The sequence below is a fragment of the Eumetopias jubatus genome, unplaced genomic scaffold (assembly GCF_037043125.1).
Source record: "Eumetopias jubatus isolate StellerSeaLion01/CBP00866 unplaced genomic scaffold, mEumJub1_p1.0 scaffold_6, whole genome shotgun sequence".
Classification (NCBI taxonomy): domain Eukaryota; kingdom Metazoa; phylum Chordata; class Mammalia; order Carnivora; family Otariidae; genus Eumetopias; species Eumetopias jubatus.
The window spans coordinates 144,628,411-144,645,833 of NW_028274812.1; the positions used below are offsets into that span (position 1 = coordinate 144,628,411).

A 17,423-nucleotide genomic window follows, 5' to 3' on the forward strand; every position below is an offset into this window, starting at 1 on the left:
ATAAAAGAAAATACATATTCTCTGTAGAGTGTATTTAGATTGATTTTGTTAAAATAACATTAGAATTTCATAGGTTTTAAAACCAGGACAATACTGCTCTTTGATTTTTTTTTTTTTTTTAAGATTTCTTTATTTTAGAGAGAGAGTGCATGAGAGGGAGGGGCAGAGGGAGAAAGAATCTCAAGCCGACTCCACACGCTGAGCGTGGAGCCCCTCACAGTGCTCGATCTCACCACCAGGAGACCACGACCTGAGCAGAAACCAAGAGGCGCTGCTCAACCAACTTCACCCATCAGGCGCCCCAGATTTTCTTTAAAACTCCAACCTTGTGGCTCTATTGGTCATATGCATGATTAGTTGCTGCAATGTGCTACTTAAAATGAATGATACCAAATAAGCTAGGGATCCCATCTGCAATTCCCAGCCTTTCCCCCAACTTCAGTAGGCATCACTGATAAATCAATCTTATGTATAATTCCTTACAGCTAACCCTTTCACCTTTGGCAAGATTACTTACAACTCCTACAACTTTTTAATATTGAGAAATATTTAAAATATTCTTAATGCATAAACATAAAGATTTGGACTTAAACCAGGAAAAACAATAAAGATTTTGGCTTTTTTGATAAATATTTATAATATTTATTCTTACTTAAAGTGGAAGCTCAACTTTACCCCTGAAATGTAGCTCTGCTAGGCAGCTGCTGATGTGCCCTCCTGGGAATTCTGCATAGCCTACCTCTTGTCCCCACCCCAAGCACAGGCCACCATGTTCTTGATCTCTAAGACAGGCCAGTACTGAGGATGGCAGGTGAATGGCTTAAAAAACAAGGGAAATCATTTTGCTTCCCACACTTTTATATTCCAGTAAATACGCTATGAATACAGATTCTTGTTCAGATACTTCTGCCTCTCCATTGTCAGAGATTTGTAAGGGGCTATGGGGGTCAGAGGGGAACAGAGGGCAACATTTCCTTGACTTCTTTAGCCTAACTGGAAAACAGCTCTTCTCTAGGAATGCTTTTTTTCCCCATTTTTCTCAAAATCACCTCCCACAGATCTCTGCCTGGACATGCTCCTTGGGACCTTTGGGACTAGTGAAAAGTATACTGATTGGAAACACAAAGTTCCCTTTGCTCCTTTGGCCTCTGCCCCTGCCCTTGCCTAAGTACAGACAAAATACAGAAGCCACAGAGACTGCTTAAAGCTCAATTTCAAACGAATTCTGTAAGTCACTGGAGAAGGGGTTGGTGGGAAAGGGGTTAGTATGCTTCCTGGACTTGGCTTTCTAATGCTGCCCACTGAGCTTCCAAAAGATCCATGGGGCAGGTGCCTGCAGGCACCTCTGTGTGCTTATCTCCTGAGGCCAACCTGCCATCATCTAACACTAGTAGAACCGTTGAGGTGCTGAGCAGGCGGCTTCAAGGGGGGAATGGAAGCAGCCCTGCTCGTCTCAGACTGAGGGAATGTCTGCCGCTTGACCAGCCTGGGAGACGGAGGGGGGTGGGCGGCCTGAGGGTGGCCTGCGGTGCCAAACACATTGGCTACGGTCTGGGAGGGAGTGATGCCCACCACAGGCACATTCAGGGCTGGGTAGGGCATCCTGGTGGCCACAGGATGGTACGGGGCAGGGTCATAGGCTGGCTGCAGGGGTGGGACCACGCCCACTGGCTCGGGCTGAGAGGTGAGCAATGCATTTCCTGGGAAAGGCCGCGCTGGTAGGGTAATAGCAGTGAGTGGAGGAGGCTGGACAACTGGCTGCAGAAGGACAGCTGAGGGCTCTCGGACCCCTCTTCTAACCGGCGGTCAGCCTCGGCGGGAGTGTTTCTGCGACCAGCCCGGGAGAGACCTGGAGATGCAGCGCCAGAAGACCGACCGCACTCCGTCCCTGAATGTGGGGCTGCCGTTGTCTTGTTCACAGCCTTGGGGGCCTGGGCACGAGAGTTGGTTTCCCACATAGGCATTGCTGCGGGTGCGAGAGCAGTGAGGTCTGGCTTAGCAGCAGGACCATGGAAGGCTGAGCCAGTGTCATTAGCTTGAATGTCAGGAGATTGCGAAGCTACCCCTGTCACTGGCTTGGTCCTCGGGGCAGATGAGAAGGGCCCCTGGGAGGGCATGCTGAAGGCACCGGGGGTCTGTGAGCACAGGGAGCTGATACTCTCTGCTTCCCCTCCTACTCCTAGCACTTTCTTGGCATCTTGGCATCTTCAGACTCTCCTCTCTTACTGCTTGCTCGGTGGCAGCTGTGACACGGAATGACCCTTCCCTCGTCACTGGCATCAAAAGTAGCAGTCATTCCATATTCCTTCTCCTGCTTCTGCTTCCGTCCTAAACAGGCCGCAAAAGCAGAGCCGACTGCGTGGCTCAGTCCTTCACCCGTGTCCTTGACAGCCAGGAAGCAATGACAGATCCAGTGCCCAGCGGTGCCGTCACGACTTATGTCAGAGACGGCTCTATCAAAGGTCCTCTGTGGGGCGCAGGAAGAAACTGTTTCTATTGTCTGCTCAACTGTGAGGTCCTTGGTTTTTTCATCCACAGCTCTGAGTCCACCTGCTGATGCCCACAGGACTGCCTTCCCTGTTTTCTTTCCAGTTTTTCCAAAGAAGCCTTGGAAGAACTGCCTTTCAGCTTTCAATCTTTCAACAGCATCTTCACCGATGTGCATTCCTCTTGACTCATCAACTTCTGCGAGGCCACGTCCTTCACTGGGAAGCGACATTGTCCAGTACGAACCCCTCCTTCATCTGTTGTCTGCCACTGATGTGGACGACTGGCCTCTGGAACCTAAACGTCTTTCTTTCTCCTAATACTTTGCCATATTTCTTCATTTTACTTTTTACAAGCTGGCTCTGAGTCTTGGCTGTGCCCTTTACACCCTGTGTGACTCTGGATAAGCTTTGTAACCCCCCCAAGCCTCAGGTTCCCCATCAGTCCTCAGTGAGGTGTCTGAGGATGGCTGGTACACCAATATTCCAACCTATGGATGTGAATCAAGATCTTGGGTCGCAACAGCAGCTGCGCGGGACCTCCTCTCTGGAATAAGTTGCTCAAGCCCCAAGTCTGCCCCTGCCCCCGACCAACTCCAGAGCCAATGCTGCGACTCGGCCCCCAGTCGCCACCACGCACCACCACCTCCCCCATGACAATAGGCCCCTGGTTCATGCTTGTTGATCTGGCCCTGATTTGTACCCATGTCATTTCCATAGGAGAGTTCTTTTGATAACAGCTACGTCCCATAAAATTTACCTAAAGTGTACAATTCGATGGTTTTTAGTATTTTTCCGAGTTGTCCAATCATCACCGCAATTTTAGGACATTTTCATCACCCAGACAAGGAATGCTGTACCCATTAGCAGGTACTCTTCTTCCTCTCTCTCAGTCTTAGGTAACCATTAGCCTACGTTCTGTCTCTGTAGATTCGCCTGCTCTTAAATTTCATATAAATGGAAGCACACAATGTGTGTTCTTTTGTGACTGGCTTCTCAGCATAATGGTTCATTCATGTTGTGTTGTAGTACGTTTCAGTACTTAATTCCTTTTTAATGCTGAATAATAGTCCACTGAATATTTCATATTTTTTATTGAGGTAAATTTATATGTAATTTTCAGGTATACAACATTATAATTCAATATTTGTGGACTCTACAAAGTGATCACCACCGTAAGTCTAGTCACTGCCCATCACCATACAGCTGAGCCCCTTTACCCCTTTCGCCCAGCCCCCAGCCCCCTTCCCTTCTGGCGACCACCCCTCTGTTCTCTGTATCTGTGAGTTTTCCTCTTGTTGGTTCGTTTGTTTTTGATGTTTAGACTCCACTTATAAGTGAAATCATACAGAATTTGTCTTTTTCCATCTGACTTACTTCACTTAACATAATACCCCAAGGTCCATCCGTGTCGCTGCAATGGTAGATTACCTCCCTTTTTATTAAGGCTGAATTGTATTCTATTGTATCTATATACCACATCTTCTTTTTTAAAAAATGCATTTATTTGAGAAAGAGAAAGAGACAGAGGGAGAACACAAGCAGGGGGAGGGGCAGAGGGAGAAGCAGACCCCAGCTGAGCAGGGAACCCGATGTGGGACTCGATCCCAGGACCCCAGGATCATGACCTGAGCCAAAGGCAGACGCTCAACTGACTGAGCCAGCCAGGCGCCCCAAACACCACCTCTTCTTTATCCGTTCATCTATGGATGGACACTTGGGGCTGCTTCCCTGACTTGGCTATTGTAAGCAATGCTGCCATGAACATAGGGGTGCACGTATCTTCCCCAATTAGTGCTTTCATATTCTTCAGGTAAATCATCTTTCGTTTACCCACTCACCAGCTGATGGATATTTAAGGGTTTTTTTTCCTCCTTTTTGGCTATGAAGAATATTGCTATGAACATTTGATTAAAGGTTTTGTGGAGACATATGTTTCCAATTCTCTTCAGCGAGAAATGAATTGACCTAGCAGTGAAATTACTGGGGCAAATGTTAACTCTATCTTTAACCATTTGAGAAACTGCCAGACTGTTTTCCAAAGTGATGGCACCATTTTACATTCCTACCAGCAGTGGGTGGGGACTCCAATTTCTCCACATCCTTGTTATTATGCCTCTTTTTGATTCTAGCTATCCTAGTGTATATGAAGCGGTATTTCATGGTGGTTTTGATTTGCCTTTCCCTAAAGAATAAGCCTGTGAAGCATCCGTTCCTGTGCTTTTGGCCATTTTTCTGTTTTCCTTGGAGAAATTTCTTCTTTTTTTTAAATTTATTTTTTAAATTTAAATCCAATTAATTAACATATAAGGTATTATTGGTTTCAGAGGTAGAGGTCAGTGATTCATCAGTCTTATATAACACCCAGTGCTCATTACATCACGTGCCCTCCTTAATGCCCATCACCCAGTTACCCCATCCCCCCACCCACACCCCTCCAGCAACCCTCAGTTTATTTCCTATGATTAAGAGGCTCTTATGGTTTGTCTCCCTCTCTGGTTTCATCTTGTTTTATTTTTTCCTCTTTTCCCCTATGATACTCTGTTTTGTTTCTTAAATTCCACCTATCAGTGAGATCATATGATACTTGTCTTTCTCTGACTTATTTCGCTTAGCATAATACCCTCTAGTTCCATCCACGTCGTTGCAAATGGCAAGATTTCATTTTTTAAAAAATTTTATTTATTTATTTGACAGAGAGAGAGGGACAGTGAGAGAGAAGGAACACAAGCAGGGGGAGTGGGAGAGGGAGAAGCAGGCTTCCCGCCAAGCAGGGAGCCCGACATGGGGCTCGATCCCAGGACGCTGGGATCATGACCTGAGCTGAAGGCAGACGCTTAACGATTGAGCCACCCAGGTGCCCCAAGATTTCATTTTTTGATGGCTGAACAATATTCCATTGTATATATATATATACCAAATCTTCTTTATCCATTCATCTGTTGATGGACATCTGGGCTCTTTCCACAGTTTGGCTATTGTGGACATTGCTGCTATAAACATTGGGGTGCACGTACCCCTTCGGATCCCTACATTTGTATCTTTGGGGTAAATACCCAGTAGTGCAATTGCTGGATCGTATGGTAGCTCAATTTTCAACTTTTTGAGGAACCTCCATACTGTTTTCCAGAGTGGCTGCACCAGCTTGCATTCCCACCAACAGTGTAAGAGGGTTCCCCTTTCTCCACATCCTCACCAACATCCGTCGTTTCCTTTATTCAGAGATTTTGTCCATTTTTTTAGTTGGGTTGTCTTTTTATTATTGAGGTGTAAGAGTTCATTATTCTACATATGAGTCCTTATCAGATATATGATTTCAATTATCTTCTCCCATTCTGTGGGTTGTGTTTTCACTTTCTTGGTGCTGTTCTTTGGAACACAAAAGTTTTAAGGTTTGATGAAGTCCAGTTTATCTATTTTTTCTTTTGTTGTTGCTTATGCTTGTGGTGTCTTATCTAAGAAACCACTGAAAAGTTTTTGCACCACTATATTCATGAATCATGAAAACAGGAGCAGATGTCGAGGTAAAAAACGAAGTTTCCTGTTTCAGCTACTAAGAAACAGAATTGGAGATTCTTGGTCACAGCTGAACGACTCCTAGAACACTGTCTTCTGAGGGTCTGTGTCATGTCTCAGTGAGATGAGTCAAGAAATATCAGCAATGTGCCCTGGAGGAAGAAAACACTTCTAGCTCAATTTTCTCTACAATTTGGAAGGGCTATAAAATGGGAAGGATAATCAAAGGAAATACATTTTTAAAAAGCCATGACCGTAATGTTCTGATGAAATTCAGATAAAAGTCAGATAGAACTCAGTTAAAATTTAGCTTCGTTAACAATGGAAAAACCACCCAATCACGTGAGAAATGGCTTGAGTTAGGCTGCTTCAAACAGTGGGATTTGTGGAGTGAGGAGGATGGCACCTTGATTAAAAATATCTGCTTAATCTGCCCTTGGAGGGTTTAAATTGCACCATTAGATACATCGTGTAACATCTTCTTAGTTGGAAAGCAGGTACCACCACAGGTTACATTTTTAATAAGAGAACACTTTATGAAGATTCTGTGGTAGCTTCCTCCCTGGATCCAGAAGGCTCCAAGGCTAACCTCCTGACCTCTAGGCAAGCCATCTCTTCTGGGTTCATTCCAAGTCAGGAAATGATTACTCAAGCATATGCTTACGTAGCCTACATATAGGATAATAAGAAAGCCAATGAAGTGTTTAACAATTGTTCTTCACTCTTCTAAAAGGAACCAGATAATTCACCTTTAAAATATACGTTGTCTGCACACACCTTCTCTTGTCTTAGAAAAAATTTGGTTTTCTCAACATCTCCCCTCATACATATGACCGGAAAGCATGCTAGATTTTTCAGGAATTCTCAAATATTTTGTTCCTTCATTAGTGCTATTAAGGTTATGACATGGTCTTGACTTTCGGTCATATTTATGATACAAAGATTAATAAGCACGATACAGGACAAGTTTATGCTTAAACTATGCAAGCCTAGAGAACTATCTCTGATACTCTACAGTTTGATCCTAGAACCAGCAGCACCAGGGACCTGGTCTCCAAATTTCAACCATACAGATTTATCACCTAAGATAACTATGATAATGTGGGCTAAGAAAAATTGCACAGTCCAACAGAGCTTATTCGTGGCATATGCTCTAGCACATACAGCCTTCCCATCCACAACGGAATCACAAGCTTACTAAACAAAAATGATATAAAAAGGAAAAAGAAACTATGTTTTGAGACCTTTGCTGGGGTGGGGGTGGGGGAGTAGGAAGTGTCTTAATTTATCCTCTAGTCTGAGCCTAATTTCATGTGGGCCCAAGCTGGGGAGGTCAGTACTCATTTGCAGGCTGACAGTGGGCTATTTGTTTAGTGAAGGCCTAAAGCAAGACAGAGGCTTGGAAAATGAGATTTGGCCAGGTTACCAGCATTGTCCGCAAATTTGGAATGTGGTTGAGAATCCAAGGAATATGCATGTGAATACTCATACTGTACCATGGATTTTATTTTTTAACCTTTTTTCTTTCCCCACTCCCTTTCTCTCTGTTTTTTATTTTCTACTTCTTGTGCTTTATGCCTACCAGTATTATCCAAAGATATTACTTAGCCCCCCTTGTTTATATGTTGGGTTAAATATGTGCAAGCTGATAACCAAACAAATCTGCTGATACCATTTGAGAAGGAATTTATTTAGTCTTCCTTTAACCCTCATTCCTACTGACTTTTGCCCCTTGACTATTGCTTAATTTCATTTCAAAGATCTTTCTGGATTCCATATGTCACTCCTACAATTCCAGGTGTTATTATGAACTATTCCATTTAAAGCATATATAAAGGTTATAGTAGTTAATTGGAAAAATCTGGCTTCTGACACTTTTGCATCATCACCTTAGAAATAAAATGGTAAAATACTACAAGGAGTTTGCTCCATTCAATCCACTCTATTCCTACATACAAAGAACTAAGGCAAATTTGAGCAGTTACCATATCAAGAAATACTGTAGTATTAGGAGTTCTTTTTCCTTCCTTCTCAGAACACATTTCACTTTCTATTCCACAAAGATTAGGTGTTGAGAAGGAAATGGGAAAGATATATACATGTGTAATAGTTTCTTCCACAGGTAAGGGAACCTTATCTATATTCACACAAGTAGACTCTTAATTATGGAAGTCCACAAATTCTTCATCCAGTAATAGAATAAAATAATGCATGTGTGTGTGTAAAAGTCCATGTGCAAATATATACTATGTATAAGTGTAGAGGACGAGTACCCTTTTTCATTTGAACAGTGCATTATCTACTTCTGCATAACAAATCACCCCCAAACTTAGTGGTTTAAAACAGCAAACATTTATGATCTTATAATTTCTGTGAGTCAGGAATTCAAGAGTAGCTTAACTGGGTGATCTGGGCTCAGAGTCACTCATGAGGTTGCTGTCAAGACGCTGGCCAAGGCTGCAATCATCTGAAGGCTTGACTCACGAACTCTTGGCAGGAGGCTCGGCTTCTTACCACGTGGGCTTCTCCATAGGACTTCTTGAGTGCCCTCAGAGCATGGTAGTGGCTTGTCCCAGAGTGAGTGACCTCAGAGAGAGAGAGAGATGAAAGCCACACTATCCTTTATGACCCAGGCTTGGAAGTCACCCTCCATGACTCCCACACTGCTTCCACAAGTCAGCTCTGTCGGGGTGGGAAGGAAGTGCACATGAATACCCTTGTGTTCAGAGTTGGGGATCACTGGTGCCATCTTGGAGGCTGACTACTATAAATATCTTTTGTGTTGTGTACAAAACATGCGAGGGAACTTATCAAAGACCTCCAGTTCTATCATAGGATAGACCAGGCCAGAAGTCAACTCACTTTTTCTTAAAGAGCAATAGTAACTATTTTCAGCTGGCAGGCTATATGGCCTCTGTTGTAATTAGTCAGTTCAGTGGCAGCATAAACAAGACATAAGCAAATTTGCACGTCTGGGTTCCAATCAAATCTCATCAAAACAGGCAGCTGGCCTATTGGCGGGAATGTGCTGACCCTGAGCAGCAATAATTTATGCTCCGTGGCTTAAAACACAAAGGTTTATCACTCACACTATTTCCAAAACAGGTCTGCAGGGAAACTGTTCATTATGGACTTTGAGGAATTCAGAATTATGGAATACCACATGCTTCCACAACCACTGAAACAGAAAACAGGAATATGGCGAATCCCTCGTGGGCTTTGAAAGCGTCCACCTGAATGACATCACTCCTACTCTCATTTCTTTGGTCAAAGCAAGTCACGTGGCTATCCCTAACTTCACTGGATCCCAGCACTATGACCGGTCCATGTGTCCGGAGGAGAGGGAAGCAGATCTATTTGGTGAACAGCAGTGATTACCACCAGAACCATATTCTTTCTTTCTTTCTTTTTTTAAAGATTTTATTTATTTGACAGAGAGAGACACAGCAAGAGAGGGAACACAAGCAGGGGGAGTGGGAGAGGGAGAAGCAGGCTTCCTGCGGAGCAGGGAGCCCGATGCGGGGCTCAATCCCAGGACCCTGGGACCATGACCTGAGCCGAAGGCAGACACTTAATGACTGAGTCACCCAGGCTCAGTCTTTTTTTTTTTTAAAGATTTATTTTTTGAGAGAGAGATTGAGTTCACAGCTTGGGGGAGGGGAGGAGAGAAACCCAAGCAGATGCAGTGCTGAGCACGAGCCCAGAATGGGGCTTGATCCCACAACCCTGAGATCACGACCTGAGCCGAAACCAAGAGTTGGGAGGCTCAAATGACTCTACCACCCAGGTGTCCCCAGAAGCATATTATTTCTTACTACTTGTTCTTGTTCCACCACTAGACCTCTTTCCTTTTAACTGAAGATTTTATTTATTTGGCAGAGAGAGGGAGAGAGCACAAGTAGGGGGAGCAGCAGGCAGAGGGAGAAGCAGGCTTCCTACTGAGCAAGGAGCCCGACGCGGGGCTCGATCCCAGGACCCTGGGATCATGACCTGAGCCGAAGTCAGATGCTTAGCTGACTGAGCCAATGAGGTGTCCCTATAAAGTCTATTTTTAAATCACATTTTGCTATTTTGCTTTTCCCAAGCCACTCTCACCTCAATTGCTTCAACTCTGGTGGATCTATTGCCCTGGCTTTCAGCAGACATTTACACTTTATAACTTACATTTTTTTCCTTAGTGAAGAAAAATCAGCATTTCCTTTGCCTGAAATGGAGCATCCCTAATTCAGCTTTCAATTAAAAGATAAGTGTTTTACTGTTTCCAGCAGAAAAAAATATAAGCTATTATCTACTTTCTTTCTTGCAAATAGCGGGGAAGTTAACCAATTACAAATACTTATTGAATATCTATTATATATGCATACTATGCTATGTGTTTTGAAGGACAGAGAAAAATAAATTCTTGTCCCCAAAGACTTTTTAATAGTTACCAACATAATAATGAACATTTGAAATAAGAATGAGCAATACTGGACTGTATAATTAAGAGCTGAATTGTGAACAATAGGCATTGAGTTGAATAACAGTGTTAAGATAAAAGGGAGGCCAATGAAAGATGAATTAAATAGATGGGATTCATGGAGGAATATGCTCAAGTTCGCTTCAAAAGTTGGGAAGAATTTCACTAGATTAAGGTGGGAGAAAAGGGAAGAGAAGAAGGAAGTTTCTGAAAGAAGGAACATGATAACTGAGGGCACTGAAGGTGGATGTGAGTCTGGCATATCCATGAGAGAGTAAAGATATCAGCCCAAATCCAATGAAAGGTGCCCATTTAGAAAGAGCAGGAAATAATTTAGTAAAGATAGAATGAGGCTTTAGTTCTAAATGGCAGCCACTTGTCTCCCCCCTACTTCCAATACACAATTAAAAAGAACAGTAAATCATTTTTTTAAAATGAATAAAGCCATAACAGCTATGAGAAATGAGAAAAGAGCAATCAGCAGACAATAGCTTGTATATAATACCAATGGACCGATGCTGGGGGTGGTGAGTGGTAGCAGCCCAGAAAAGCCCTCCCCTCTCTGGCTCTCCATTTTTTGTCACTGTAACAGGAAGCCTCCCTCTGTAGCAAGCTCTGCTCATGAACACAGAACTTCCTGCATTCTCTTCTGCTTTCTGGGTAATTAGCTAGCAGGAAAACAGCTCTATATGCAATAGTACAGGAAACACATCTAAAAAAAAATCAGCTTATTTTCTCTTTTTTTAAATATAAAAAACACCCCCCCCCAATCACTGGGCACGGGAGGGAAATCAGCTACATAAAACAAACAAACAAACAAAAAAACCCAGAAGAAGTAAAAGTAAAGGCTGACCTCACAAGGACCAATTTGGGTAACAGAAAAATAATTTTCCAAACCTCTAGTTAATATTTTTGGAGGTATTCTAGATACAATAAATACCTAAAGTAAAAACAAGATGCCATAAATAAGGAACAATTAGAGAACAAGAAAGAGTACTTGGAAATTAAAAATATGCTTGCCAAACTTTAATTTTTTCTACAAAGGTAGAAATATGACATGAGAGAAAAAGAGAAAGACAAAAAGTAAAGAGAAAATATAAAAGAACCAGAGGTCTGAAACAGGTCCATGACACAAACAATACGTGTTCCAGAAAGAGAGCCCAGAGAAAATGCAAGGATAGAAGTTATTATAGAAATCACTGAAGAAAATCTACCAAAGCTAAGATACCATGAATCTTCAGATGGAAAGAGGATACTGAAAGATTAGCAGGATATTAGAGGCACTAAGGAAAAAAAGAAGATCCAGAGAGCACTGTAAGAGGGAAGAAATTGGTCACCTTCAAAGGAATAAAAATCAGACTGGCAACAGGCTATCTGCAATTATTAGACATCAGAAAACACTAAAATTTTTTTTAAAATGTATTAAAACAACTGGATATCCATATAGAGGAAAAAGAAGAATCCTGAGCCCTACCTCAAACCATACATGTAAACTGAGATGAGTTCTTGACTAAACATAATTAACTACAACAAAAAGATGGGAAAAAACACAGGAGAATATGTATCTTCATGACTTAGGGGTAGGAAGGACACCAAAAGCAAAAGCCATAAATGTAAGAATTGATAAATTCATCAATTTTGAAACTTCTGTTCATCAAAAGATATTGTTAAGAAAATGAGTAGTCAAATCACAGATTGAGAAAAAAATATTTCCAAAACATACTTGACAAAGTTCTAAAATCCAGAATATATAAAGAACCCTGCAAGAAAAAAAAAAGCCCTATAATTCAAAAAAGATAATCCGTTTTTATTTTTTATTTATTTTTAAAGATTTTATTTATTTATTTAGAGAGTGTGTGATTGGGGAGGAGCAGAGGGAGAGGAAGAGGAGGAAGAAGGAAAGAATCCCTAGCAGACTGTGGGGCCACCCCGGTGCCCCAAATAATCCATGTTTTTAAATGAGTGAAAGAACTTAATTGATACTACCTAAAGGAAGATTTACAAATCACACATGAAAAACTGCTCAAAATCTTTAGAAATTAGGAATGGAAAACTAAGACCAAAATGAAATACCATTACATACTCAACAATATGGCTGAAATTGGGAAGACTGACAAATGTTGGCAAGGGTTGTGGAGCTACTGGAACTCTCATACTTTGTTGGCAGGGCTATAAAACAGGAAGACCATTTTGGCAGAAGATCTGAAGGTCCTCATAAAATGAAACTACTCTAGACTTCACAACTCCACTCCTAGCGATCTGTCCAAGAAAAATGGAAACTATGCCTACCAAAAGATGTGTGCAAGAATGCGTGTAGCAGCTTTATTCACAAGAGCTGGAAACTGGAAACAGTCCCATGCATCCATCAGTAGAAAAATGGATAAACGGTGGTACATTTCATACAAGGGAATGGATAGAGACCACAACACGGATGAGTATCAAAAACAGGATGCTGAAGGAAAGAATCCTTACACAAAAGCATGACTACTGTATGAGTCCATCTACATACTGTCCTAAACAGAGATAGTGAATCCATGATGAAAACAAATCAGAACAATGGTTACCCCTGGGTACCTCTGGTGCAGGGATTTAATGGGAAAGGATAGGAGGGAAGGTGCAATGTTCTGTATCTTGATATGGGTCTGGCTTGCAGGGTCAAAACTCACTGAATGGTACACTTCAAATTTTGGCATTTTGCAGTCTAGAAATTTTAGCTCAAATGAAAAATATTGTAAACAAATATCAAACTCTAGGTAATGATATGCATGCTGATGGGTCTGGGAGTCAAGGGCAGGGTCATCTGCAACCTATTTCGAAATTCTGAGAAAATAAGATGGATCAATAGATGAACAGAGGGATGGATAAACAGATTTTAATAAAGCAAATATAATGTTAATCATAGAATCTAAGTGATAGATAGATGGGTGTTCAATATAAAATTCTTTCAATTTTTCTGTACTTTCAATTTTTTTCATAACATAGGGATAAAAGAAAACAATGAAATATTACTTTCAACATTTGGAAGAAAATTATAAACCTAGAATTTTATGTACAGCTGAACTATCAATCAAGCTATTGATAAAGCTATTTTAGGCTTTCCAAGAAATCATGAGTTTTTTTGCCTACCCAGAATCGCTTAGGACACCATCTCTTCCTCATCCATGGGGTAGGGTCATCCTACCTCTCAACCTTAGGGGTAGGCAGGTGACCCAGGTTTGGCCAATAAGCTCACTTCATGCCCTGGGCCACAGGGATTGTTCAAACATGAGCCACGCAAGGTCCGTTAAGAGACTTCCCTGGGGATTTTACTGGAACTGTCAGTAAAGTAGTTTTAGTTTTGCTAGGACCACAGTCTGTGAAGAAGACATGAGCCTGGAGAGATGCTGGAACCTGTCTTTGCCAGCACATGAGGTAAGCTTGCTTGAGCATGAAGCTGGCCTAGAAGGAAACAAACACAAGCATGGAAAAGAAGAAACAAGGCAGTGATGACACTGTTTGAGCTCCTGGATTCACTGTGGATCATAATTCTCTCATTCTTTAAATTAGAGTGGAGAAAATATCTATCTATCTATCTATCTATCATCTATCTATCTATCGATTTTATATAAATTCAAGTTAATTAACATAGAGTGTATTATTAGTTTCAGGGATTCATCAGTTGCATATAACACCCAGTGCTCATTCCATCACATTCCCTCCTTAATGCCCATCACCCAGTTACCCCATCCCTCTCCCCCTTCCCCTACAGCAACCCTGTTTGTTTCCTGTCTTGAGTCTCTTATGGTTTGCCTCCCTCTCTGTTTTTGTTATTTTTCCTTCCCTTCCCCTAGGTTCATCTGTTTTGTTTATTAAATTCCACATATAGTGAAATCATATGGTATTTGTCTTTCTCTGACTTATTTCACTCAGCATTATACTCTCTAGCTCCATCCAGGTCATTGCAAATGGCAAGATTTCATTCTTTTTGGTGGCTGAGTAATATTCCATCATATGAATATATGTGTGTGTGTGTGTGTGTATAATACATCTTCTTTATCCATTCATCAGTAAATGGACACCTGGGCTCTTCCCATATTTTGGCTACTGTGTATCTTTAAAAAATATGTACTTTAGAGAGAGAGAGAACAAACATGCATGAGTGGGGGTTGGGGCAGAGGGAGACAACCTCAAGCGGATGCCTCACTGCGCATGCAGCCCAATGCTGGGCTGATCCCACCACCCATGAAATCATCACCTGAACCAAAACCAAGGGTCAGATGCCCAACTGACTGAGCCACCCAGGAACCCCCAAATATTAATAATATAGTAAGAAAATCATATTTTCCCATTGCCGCGAGTTGAACAGTACCCCCCCCTTAAATTCATGTCCACATGGAACCTCAAAATGTGACATTATTTGAGCATGGGGTCTTTGCAGATATAACTAGTTAAGGATCTGGAGGTGACGGCATCTTGGATTTAGGGTGGTCTTTCTCTGAGGAGGAAAGAATACACACAGAGTCACAGGGAAGGAGGCCATGTGAAGAGGGAGGCAGAGACTGGGGTATTGAAGCTGCAAGACAAGGAAAGCCAGGACTGCCGGAGCCACCAGAAGCTAGAAAGAAGGAAGGATTCTCCCCAGAGCCCAGAGACAGCATGGCCCTGCTGACGCTGTGATTTCAGGCTTCCAGTTTCCAGAACTATAGGAGAATAAACTTCTGTTGCGTTAAACCACCTAGCCTGTCAGCACTAGGAAACAAACATACCTCTCAATAAGGAAAAAAAAATTAGAAACACTAAGAGGAAAATGTCCAAATGTGAAGCAAACTAAAATGTGGCAAGATTTTTGAGCAACCAGTAGAATGAAAGAAAAGAGGATGTGTTTGTACAGATGTTAAGAGCACAGAGTTTTGAACAGTCCAGGGGTGGTTAACAACGGATCTTAGGGGGAAAAATCTACTCCTGGCACAATACTTGGCTCTACCGTGAACAATATTTATGTAGTCATAATAACGTAAGGCCTATGTGTTGACATCATATTTTCAGAATAAACCCATAAACATAAAGCTCTTACTCTCACACACAGACTGTAAATGTGATCATCCTTGACAACGTGAAGCTAAAGATCTACCTGACAGAAATCGCTGGTGGAGCGTGTGACTCTTGATCTCAGGGCCATGAGTTTGAGCCCTATGTTGGTATAGAGTTTACTTTAAAAAAAAATAATAATAATAATTAATAAATTATAAAATTACCATCATTTAAAAAACATTCTTTTTTTTTTTTTAGGTAGGCTCCATGCCCAGCAGGGAGCCCAATGTAGGGCCTGAACTCATGACTCCAAGATCAAGACCCGAACTGAGATCGAGAGTCAGACGCCCAACCAACTGAACCACCTAGGTGCCCCCCAAAAAATTCTTAAAAAAAAAAGTTGAAAAGTGGAAGGAGAAAGAGAAATGGAAGAACGAGAGCACTAGTCATCCCATTTTACTTTGTAAGTAATTAAGAAATACTCTCAAATGTCGGATGGCAAGAAAAAAGCTCAGGACTAAAAATAATTTATACCTATCAAAAATTGGGAGGCAGAATGAGGTGAGATGATAAGGGGGCAGTGTTTCTGAGCCTAATTCTTATCTTTCATAAAGAGCAGAATGTCTAAACTGATAAATTAATAAACATATGCAACTTAAAAATACTTGTATAGTATTATTATTTAGAATTATGGAGTAACCAGCAAGGCAAGAAAAAAGAGATCTGGTGGAAAGAAATTTCCTCCAGCATATTCTAGATCAAGGAAACTACATTGAAGCCTACATCTGGGCAATGGGCCTGGGGTTAAGGCAGGACTGTTTTTGTTTTTAATATTATCATTTCTATTTTTTATGTACATGAATGGCTTTGATAAAAATGCTGAAAGAGGGGCACCTGGGTGCTCAGTGAAGTGTCTGACTCTTGATTTTGGCTCAGGTCATGATCTCGGGGTTGTGAGACCGAGCCATAGAGCCTAAGGTGAGGCTCCGCACTCAGCGGGGAGTCTGCTTGAGATTCTCTCTCTCTCTCCCTCTCCCTCTGCCCCTCCCCCTGCTCATGTGCTCTCTCTCTCTCTCTCTCTCTCTCTAGAATAAATAAACCTTTCTTAAAAAATGCTAAAAGCAAAGATGAGGTGGATCAGGTTATAGATGGCCTTACAAGGACTAGGCAGGGAATTTATACTAGATTTTGACCTGACAATGGCACTGGGACAGGTGGTAAAGAGATGGATTTAGCATTTACTAGGAAAAGTCCAGAAGACCCGACGTCTGGATAGAAGATGACGGAGGTAAGTACAGAGGACAGTAGAGTTTTTTGGCCTGGGGGACTGTAGTGGATGGAATTACCCACCCCCTTCCCCAGGTCTGTGTTAAAGCCCTCCAAATCCAGTACTCCAGATTATGCCCGAATTTGGAGGTAAGGCCCTTAAAGGCATAATTAAGGTCAAATGAGGTCACTGGGGTGGGCTCTAATCCAGTGCGACTGGTGTCCTTCTAAGGGGCAGAGACACCAGCATTGTGTGTGGACACAGTAAGAAGGTAGCCAGTCTGCACACCACGGAGAGGCCTCAGGAGAAAGCAAACCTGCCAGCACCTTGATCTTGGACTTCCAGCGCCCAGAACTGTAAGGAAGTAAATTTCTGTTGTTAAGCCACCTTCAATCTCTCTTGTTTCTGTAGGTTTTTGCTACGGAAGCCCTATAAAACTAATACAGAGACGAAGAAAATGGCCATGCCATGACCAAAGGCAGGACAGTGGGAAGGAGAAGTGAGTTTGGGAAGACAGATACCTTCAAATTATGGTTCGAGTGAGCTAGCCAAGAGTTTCTGCATGGTAAGCAGTGAGGGGCAAATGCCCAAGTGAGCAAGGGGCCCAGGCCTTTCCGGCACAGAGGTGCTGTAGGAAAGATGGGATTTGGGGATTTGGGAGTGAAAGAGCAAAGAGAGCCTGGGG

The 17,423-nt window shown here is 42.2% G+C and overlaps 1 pseudogene; it reads right to left on the reverse strand.

Moving 5' to 3' along the window:
- Positions 1-1,201: 1,201 nt before the first annotated feature.
- On the reverse strand, positions 1,202-3,162 carry LOC114212505 (protein numb homolog pseudogene; annotated as a pseudogene).
- Between the last annotated feature and the right edge of the window lie 14,261 nt (positions 3,163-17,423).